Here is a 10280-nt window from a genome sequence, read left to right on the forward strand (position 1 = left end):
GGACCACCTCAGAGTGGGTGGCAGCTCAGCTCTAGGGTATCCCTGCTGCCAAAGACCAACTGTTCCTGCTAGTTTGAATCTGGCCACAGGGTCTCTGTTGGTAAGACAGATGACCATGAGGCAGACACCCTGAAATCTAGCACGACAGAGCTCAATGCTCCCATGAGAGTCACCATAGCACGCAGACTTTGCAGACATACTAGCGAAGGCCACAGCAGGCCCTGAGTGAGGAACAAGCTGACCAAGATCCTGGGGTTCTGCCACACAGCCCTCAAACCAGGGACTGGAAACTGTTTCCCTAAAGAGCCAAGAGTCAGTATTTTCAGGTTTGCCAACTGATCTTTGCCTCAAGAATGCAAATCTGCCATGGCTACACCACAGCAGCCTTCTGCAGGTGGCCTGTGAAGAGATGGGCATAACTGCACCCCCATAAAACTTTACTTATGGACATGGAAACTTCTCAGGGTCATGAAGTGTTATTTTTTATTTGTTGAACCATTTGGAAATGTAAAATCCATTCTTGATTCACAGGCCGCAAGAGCAGGCAGGGACAGGCTACCCCTGGCCTACCTCTGGAATGAGCTTAGAGAAGGAAATGACAGGCTGGACCAGCGCAGCCTCCTCACAGCGGATTCACTGCAGGAGGGTCCTTCGTAGCAACCACTTCTCATCCTTCATCTTGGCTTCAAGTGCAGTTCAGGTGGAGAAAGAGAGGACAGAACCGGCCTCAGCAACAAGAAGGAAGGAGATGCAGGGTCAAGCAGCCATGTGAATCCATCACACACTCAACATTCACACCAAGTGGAGCACAGGCAAGACCAGCCCGGGGGGGGGGGGGGCAACGTAGAGGCTCTCTGGGGTGGGGGCCCTCTGGGTGGGCAAGATTCTCTACCTAAAACTCAAATAGAAGATCTACACACCAGTAGTTACAGGAAACACACACTAAGAAAAAGGCCAAAATAAAAATAGGACACCAAGTTTGGCCAACCGGGTCTCACAAGCCAATAGGCAAGAAAGCCCAGGAGGGCCCACCAGAGGAGCTGGGGGTGCGTTCCTGCCTGCAGGGGGCCTGGGACACCTCATTCCCACAGACGAGGACCCAAGCTTTGGGGAGGAAGCTGTCAGAGTCACCAGTGAGCTGTTCAGAGCTGGAGCCGCAGAGCAGGTGAGGAGCCCTGGCCATGTCCCTGTGTGTGCATTGGGGGCCGATGCAAACAGTGGACCGCGGGCCCTCCTCCTGCCCAGAGGATGCTCAGCTCCCAAGGGACCACCAAGGCCTGGAACCCAGGGACACACCACCTGACCCTCATGCCCAGGCCTCCTGGACCAGGCAATGTCCAGTACAAGCAGGCAGTCTGGGCTTGGGGCCAGGACACGGGTGGATGGTCCTGCTAGTCAGGCCTCCTTCTCCCTACCAGCTGGGCTGGTTGCACTGTAGTTTTGGTTCTGGCAACATATTGCTGCCCACTTTGGCCACACTAGTCCCTGGCTCCCTGGCTAGGCCCAGTGCTGTCCAAACTACCTACACAGGCCCCACACACCCAGTACCCACCAGTCTCCTGTCAGCCAGGAGGACCCATGCTCATCCCCTGAAGTTTCTGTGGGAGCCTGCATCCCACAGGGACCCACAGTTCAGAGCCAACCTCCATGGGGGCCTCTTGGTTGTGGTGTCAGGGGTGGGGGGAAGTTGACCTCCAGCCCTCCCATCCTGGCCACTGTGTTTTGTGGGGATCATTCAGTCCTGGGAGCTTCCTAGGGACCCCAGAAGGAAGAGAACAGGGTGGTCATGGCAGCCTCAGCCCCAGGCTCTGGGCCAGAAGTTGATAACGACCAACTGAGAGCAACCACTGAATTCGATCCTCTTACAGCTACAAGAGAAGTTGGCGAAGAACTGAATGTCGACCATTCTATGGTCATCCGGCATTTGAAGCCAATTGGAAAGCTGAAAAATCTTGATAAGTGGGTGCCTTATGAGCTGACCAAATATTTTATAAATCATCCTTTTGAAGTGTCATCTTCTCTTATTCTATGAAACAACAATGAACTATTTGTTGATCAGATTGTGATATGCCATGAAAAGTGGATTTCACACAATAGCCAGCTCAGTGGTTGGACTGAGAAGAAGCTCCAAACCACTTCCCAAAGTCAAACTTGCACCAAAAAGAGGTCACGGTCACTGTTTGGTGGTCAGCTGCCGGTCTTCTGATCCACTACAGTTTTTGAATCCTGGTGAAATCATTACATCTGAGAAGTATGCCGAGTTAATCGATGAGATGCATGGAAAACTGCAGCACCTGGAGCTGGCACTGGTCAACATGAAGGGCCCAGTTCTCCACAACGCGTGACCACATGTCATACAACCAGGGCTTCAAAAGTTGAATAAACTGGGCTATGAAGTTTTGTCTCATCTACCATATTCACCTGACCTCTCGCCAACCAACTACCACTTCTTTAAGCATCTTGACAACTTTTTGCAGGGAAAACACTTACACAACCAGCAGGATGCAGAAAATGCTTTCCAAGAGTTCATCGAACCCTGAAAGCATGGAATAAACAAGTTTATTTCTCATTGGCAAAAATGTGCTCAATGTAATGGTTTCTTTTCTTTTCTTTTTTTTTTTAAGACAGAGTCTCACTCTGTCGCCCAGGCCAGAGTGCAAAGGTGCAGGATTTCACCATGTTGGTCAGGCTGGTCTCAAACTCCTGACCTCTCTTTCTTTCTTTAGCTCTTGAGAACAATGTCACATGGTGGGGGAGACACGCCCTGCACTATTGGGAGTAATATCATTCTCTCTTATTCTGGATAGTAGGAACAATATCACAGAGAGATCAGACTGTTATATATATATTTCTTGAGACAGAGTCTCGCTCTGTAGCCCACGCTGGAGTGCAGTGACAGGATCTCATTTCACTGCAACCTCCACCTCCCGGTACCGGTTCAAGCAATTCTCCTGCCTCAGCTTCCGGAATAGCTGAGATTACAGGCATGCACCACCATGCCCAGCTAATGTGGTTTTTTGTTTTGTTTTGTTTTGTTTTGTTTTTTGAGATGGAATCTTGCTCTGTCACCCATGCTGGAGTGCAGTGGCACGATCTCAACTCACTGCAATTTCCGCCTCCTGGGTTCCAGCTAGTCTCCTGCCTCAGCCTCCTGAGTACCTGGGATTACAGGCACCTGCCACCAAGCCCGGCTACTTTTTGTATTTTTAGTAGAGACGGGGTTTCACCGTGTTAGCCAGAATGATCTTGATCTCCTGACCTCATGATTTGCCTGCCTCAGCCTCCATAAGTGCTGGGATTACGGGTGTGATCCACCCACGCGGCCGAGGATATTCCTTTGTTCCTACAGGAGTATGTGATTGGTTTGTCTATTGGCTGGTAGGGAACTGAATCATGTGACACTGACTGGTAAGACTGTAATACTCTAAAATACAATATATAAACTATCATATCATAATAGTGCAATACTATCTACTACAATACCAAAGGGATCGAAGAAAAGCCCAACGCTATCATATGTGACTGAGAGATTGAATGCTTCCTCCCTCAGATTGGTTACAACATATTGTCCTATCACAGTCCTCTCTCCTTCATTCAAAGTGAATGATCCAAATAATAGAAATAATAAAGAATAAAGGACAACAAATGCAAAGAACTCACGAGATGATACTCTATGGTAAAATTTATGTACTTGGGAATTAATACCAACTCATTATTAGCAAAAAATAAACATCTTTACATCAAGAGTAGTTTTTCCTTTAATAAAGAAAGGTGGAATGTGTATAATGAACAAGGGATAATCAAAATTTGCCAAATGAGGCTAGTAAGACAATCCCAACAATTCACAATCATTATTCACTGGTCCATTAATCACAGGACAATACATACAAATGAAACTTACCTGACTGGGCGCAGTGGCTCATGTCTGTAATCCCAGCACGTTGGGAGGCCGAGGTGGACAAATCATGAGGCCAGGAGTTCAAGACCAGCCTAACCAACATGGCGAAACCCTGTCTCTACTAAAAATACAAAGAATTAGCTGGACATAATGGTGGGTACCTGTAGTCCCAGCTACTCGGGAGGCTGAGGCAGGAGAATCACTTAAACCCAGGAGGCAGAGGTTGCAGTCAGCTGAGATTGCACCACTGCACTCCAGGCTGGGCAACAGAGTGAGACTCCATCTCAAAAAAAGATAATAATGAAATAAAAAAATTAAACTTACCTACATATTAGAAAAACATTAAAATTCAACCATGAATCCAGCACATTATCAAATGAATAGACAAAAATTCTACCAACAAACTTAATATCATTATCTATGAAACTCAAGTACTACTGCTTAAAGAGCATTTACAGAACTCTCACCTCAAGGTTTCCCTGCAAAACAAGGTGAAATGCATACTCAAGACTCTTTAAGAATGAGCCACTGATAAAAACAATATACTTGTAACTTGTGTAACATTTCATACATTTTTTTCAAGCACTGCACCATAATTAATTTGCATCAGGCTTTCAAATTAGAAAAGCTTCACTTATAGAACTTCTTTCCCTTGGGAGTTTTCACATGACTTTTCAAGTAAATGTTAAAATTGAAAATATTCTTGCAGTTTCTAAACTATTAGAGTTTTAATCCTGTGTATGTTCTTGTATTTACAAGGTCCAGGGAGCTACAGTATGCATTTTCATCTGTCCTCGAGTGGGTATGAGGGAAATGAAACATTTGCACATTCTGGACATTCATAGGGTTTTTCTCAGGAATGAGCTGATGTCTTCAAATGGAACTAACACAACTGAAGGCCTTACCACAAATTTAGATTCAAAAGGCTTTTCTCCACTCTGAGTCCTCCCAAATCTTCAAAAACAGGAAAATCTGAAGGCTTGACCACATTTCCTACATTCTTAAGGTTTCTGTGCAGTGTGAGCCTTTTCATGTTTATGAGGGAATGGGAAAGAGTAAATGCTTTACCACATTTCTTACATTCAAGGGGCTTTATTTATTTATTTATTTTCTTTAATCTTGAGATGGAGTCTCACTCTGTTGCCAGGCTGGAGTGCAGTGGCACAATCTCGGCTCCCTGCAACCTCCGCCTCCTAGGTTCAAGCGATTCTCCTGTCTCAGCCTCCTGAGTAGCTGGGATTACAAGCATATGCTACCACACCCAGCTAATTTTTGTATTTTTAGTAGAGACGAGATTTCACCATGTTGGCCAGGGTGGTCTCGATCTCCTGACCTCATGAACCGCATGCACAGGGCTTACCCCCAACCCCCCATGGCTTTTTATGTCCTTGAAAAAGAACTAAGACAACTGAAATGTGCCACCATGCCCAGTTAATTATTTTCTTTTTTTTTTTTTTTGAGACGGAGTCTCACTCTGTCGCCCAGGCTGGCATACAGTGGTGAGATCTCGGCTCACTGTAAGCTCTGCCTCCCAGGTTCACACCCTTCTCCCTCAGCCTCCCGAGTAGCTGGTGTGAGCCAGCGTGCCCAGCATTATTTTATTTTTTCTAGAGACAGGGTTTCACCATGTTGCCCAGGTTGTTTCACATTGTTTTAATCTGGGCTGGTTATGAACTCCTGGGCTCAAGCAATACACACTCCTTGGCCTCCCAAAGTGCTGGGATTATAGGCTGAGTCACTACACCCAGCTTCTATATCATGACTTCTTTCATGGGGAGTAAGATGACTGGAACGAGTGTAGCCTTTACCACATCTCTTACATTCACAGGGTTTTTCTCCAGTATGAATTCTTTCGTGGAGGTGAAGGGAACTGAGACGACTGAAGGCTTGGTCACATTGTTTACATTCATAGGCTTTCTCTCCAGTATGAGCACTTCTATGGTTACAAAGGGAACTCAAATGACTAAAGGCTTTGCCACATTGTTTACATTCGTAGGGTCTCTCTCCAGTATGAATGCTTCCATGGTCACGAAGGGAAGTGGAACAGCCGAAAGCTTTATCACATTTGGTACATTTATAGGGTCTTTCTCCAGTGTGAGTCCTTTCACGCGTCTTAAAATAACAAGAAAATCTGAATGTTTTCCCACATTCCTTACATTCGTAGAGTTTCTCTCCAGTGTGAGTTCGTTCATGTATTAGACAAGAACCGGAAACAGTGAACGCTTTACCACATTGTTTACATTTATAGGGTTTTTCTTCTGTGTGAGTTCTCTGATGTCTTTCAACTGAATTGAGAAAATAAAAAGCTTTCCCACATATCGTACATTTATAACTGGATTTCCACTGTGCATTATCATGTGTCTTCTAACACCTGGAACAGAAACGAAGAGTTTCCCACACTGTTCACATTTATATTGCTTCTCTCCATATGGTTTGTATCCTGAGTGAGCTAGGATGTGCCTATTAAGGAGAGAATGATGTACAAAGACTTTTCCACAAACACTGCGTTCACATTGTTTTCATCCAGGAGAAATGTTCTCATTCAGATCAAGCTTTGGAATTTGGCTGACAACTTGTCCATACTGACTACCTTCTCTGTACCACATGATTTCTGTAAAAAAATGAAAAGCACATTATTATTGGTTGGTTTAATAACTTTCTACTTATTAATAGGTCTTGGACTTACACTGCTACCAATACCAAGAAAATGCATTATTATTATTATTATTTTTGCCATGATTGAATTATTTGAAAGTAAATGGGTTACTACTGAAAACACAGCTACCACCTGCATGGCTATGACCAAATTAGTAACATTCATATACACAATTTTGTAGTGCTATTTTCAATTAAACTGTTTTCCAAACACTGACTGCTACACTGAAGTACATTACATTTCGGGTGAAATTTTTCTAAAAAAAAAAAAAATTTCGAGTGACTCTTATTTGCTTTGATTGCTTGTTTTTAAGTTCATGACTTGCTAAGATTCCTTCAGAGGACTTTATTTCCTCTTCTCAGTGCAAATTATCTTATATCTTTCCCAGGTTTTTCAAAATGATCTTCAATATTCTGGTCTTTCCATTTGTTTCCTAAAATGCAGACCCACAAAATTATCATGAATTATTACAAACTATAGAAACATTACTAGATTTCATGTTCATTGTACACAGTGCCCATGCCTGATTTCTTCACCAAATCATTCCCTTGCCACATTCCAAATCACAAATAGCACTGATGATAGGGAAATACTTCTGTAATTAAGTGAAATGTGTTGTCATTCTCACCTACAGAAGCCAGGTTCCTGCAGGTTTCCTGCATCACTTCTCTGTAGAGATTCTTTTGAGAATCTCAATCCATAAGCTGTTTACATGATTCTAAAACTTCCAAGCATTTTTTCTATGACTTGATTGTCACAACTCTTACTCTGCTCACACATACTCCCTCCCACGCAGCAGTACTAATGCTGGAATTGAACTATTCAGAAAGGCAACAGCAAAGTAGAAACACCCATCTCATTAGAGAATCCAGGGAGTAAGATGTGCTGCTAGGAGTTACCTTTTAACTTCACTTTGTACATTTCTAGTATCTGTCATAATAAAGTCCTACCTGATGTGCATAAGGGAGTTAATATTATCAGTCCTGAGACTACTTATTCTTGAAAACGCCTGCTCACAAAGCTCCATCTTTGTTTGTATTAGTAACTTACATATTGAAAGGGATTCCACCAACCCAAGGAATAAGAATGACCCACTGCATCTAAATGGCTTATGCAATATATTTGCCAAAACTTTTTCTGCTGAAGGTCTGTTATTTTGTGTCACTGCAGTGGTGCTTAGGGAACCTGACACCAAAACACAGTCTGAACATTAAGTGTTCAATGAGTTTCCCTGGTAGACAATATTTTACATGTGCTGTCACTTGTTAACTGGGGAGTTGAGCCCATTCCATGTGATTACACCAAGAGACAGTAGGCTTATTAAATTTAATTGAGTAGTAAATAAAACCAATAATTGATATTTTACAACACTAATACAACAATTTTTAAAATTTCTATTGCACAATGTCAAGGCAGAAAGGAATAAGAGGAAATACGACACATGGTTTTAAAAGTACATTAATGTCACCACTTCCAGATGCTATTCCTATGAAATCACATAAATTCCCAAATCAGGGTTTTTTTAGGCGAGAAAAACTACTTTTTCATACGTAGTAAAAATGACAAATGTCTAATGCTTTTTCGTCATCTAAAAAAAGAGTGATGGCTTGTCTAACATACTTCTAAGATTTTCAAACAAAAATGCTCAGGACAGCACAGTATTAGCAGAGAGATGAGCAAACAGCCCATAGGGAAAAAAAGTCTTAATGACCCAGCATTTACATGGAAAGTTGAGGAATGATACAGTAGGCACTGTAGAATAGAAAAAGAAATCACATGCACTTTAACATATGAGGCAAACCAGGCTGGCATCTACTTGGGAAAATGCATTGCGTTCTTCTCTATTCCATGATCCATAATCAACTTATTATATATTCAAATATGAAAGATAAAACCAGAACACTTTCAGAAGTCACAGGAAGATTTTTTTAAATGAAGGATTAGGCAGAATTTCTTTTATGTAAGAAAACAGTGATAAAGGAACAGACAAACTCAAACATATTAAAATTTAGGGAACAAAAAGAAAATAGAGTGGGCCGGGCATGGTGACTCATGCCTGTAATCCCAGCACCTTGGGAGGCTGAGATGGGCGATCACCTGAGGTCAGGAGGTTGAGACCAGCCTGGCCAACATGGCAAAACCCCACCTTTTTGCTGTTTGTTTGTTTGTTTTTTGAGATGGAGTCTTGCATTGTCTCTTGGGCTGGGGTGCAGTGGCAAGATCTTGGCTCACTGCAAACTCCGCTTCCCGGGTTCAAGCAATTCTCTTGCCTTAGCCTCCCAAGTAGCTGGGATTACAGGTGCCTGCCACCAGGCTCAGCTAATTTTTTTGTATTTGTGGTAGGGACAGTTTTTCACCATGTTGGCCAGGCTGCTCTGGAACTCCTGACCTCGTGATCCGCCCACCTTGGCCTCCCAAAGTGCTGGGATTACAGGCATGAGCCACCGTGCCAGGCCTAAAACCCCGTGATTACTAAAAATACAAAAATTAGCTGGGTGTGGTGGTGGGTGCCTATAATCCCAGTAACTCGGGAGGCTGACACAGGAGAATCACTTGAACCCGGGAGGCAGAGATTGCAGTAAGCAGAGACGGTGCCACTGCAGTCCAGCCGGGCTACAGAGCAAGACGTCATCTCCAAAAAAAACAAAAAACAACACCAAAAAACCCCTCAGATATCCAGATAAGAGGATACAGATGTGTCCACTGTCATAAATTCTTCACCATGCTACAAGACGGGAACTGATATTTTGGTGAATCTTTGTAAATCATCAATTTATCTATCACACTTTTATTTCACCAGTAGCATTGACAAAGCTAAGTCCTACAATTCCATTTGAAATTACCCTTAAAAAGAACAGACCTTTAAAACTTACTACAGTCACTCTGGGGAAGAAATAAGTACGAATTTTTAGCAAATAAAATACATCATTTTATCTTGCCTCTTTGGAAATAGTATATTTATCTTTCAAGCTGTACTGACAAAATGTATCTTACAGTCAATGAAAAACTGAAATTCAAATAAGCGGACAAGCCTTTTCAAGGTAACAAACTCAGGGAGAGGCATTGCTGACTCCAACGCAGACCTTTCTAAGTGTCACGGCAGGCCATTCTATCCCTCGCGACACCCATCCTGTTCAGTAAAGCACTCAGTGACCACCTAGGAGGCACTGGCAGTGCTCTTTGTCCTCCTGTGTGCCTTAAGTGCATTTTCATATTCAGGTTCTTGCACATCCTCTCTGGGGTGGGTTTTCCTTGTCCTTTGGGACAGTTTTTCTCTCTTCACAAGTCTGAGACAATCTAGGGAGCAGAAATCATTTCTGCCTTTTCCTCTCAATATCAGCATCCCATTGGCAGACCATCAATGTGTCTCCGAGGAATAAAAACCCTGGCTGGAGGAACGGTTTTAATGACATTACATTGTATTGTCCATTCATTTTAATGTCCTAAAATTTTAATAACCCTAAGGGGTCACCATTTTAGATGAAACTATACCAGGAGATTCCTCTAAGGCCAAGAGCATCCAGCTGCTCCCCTGAGAGATTCTACCCCCTACCTCAGGCTGTCCTTGGGGATGAGATGACCCCGGGGCTGATACTCACTAGACCCTCCAATAGACATGGCCACAATGGTTATCCTGGGTCATCCCCAGACAGTTCTAAAATGCCAGGATGAGGGAAAGACAGGAGGGTGGCTGAGGACACAACACCCTGTAAAGTTTTCACGGGG

This window comes from Macaca nemestrina, chromosome 8 (assembly GCF_043159975.1).
Source record: "Macaca nemestrina isolate mMacNem1 chromosome 8, mMacNem.hap1, whole genome shotgun sequence".
Taxonomy (NCBI): Eukaryota; Metazoa; Chordata; class Mammalia; order Primates; family Cercopithecidae; genus Macaca; species Macaca nemestrina.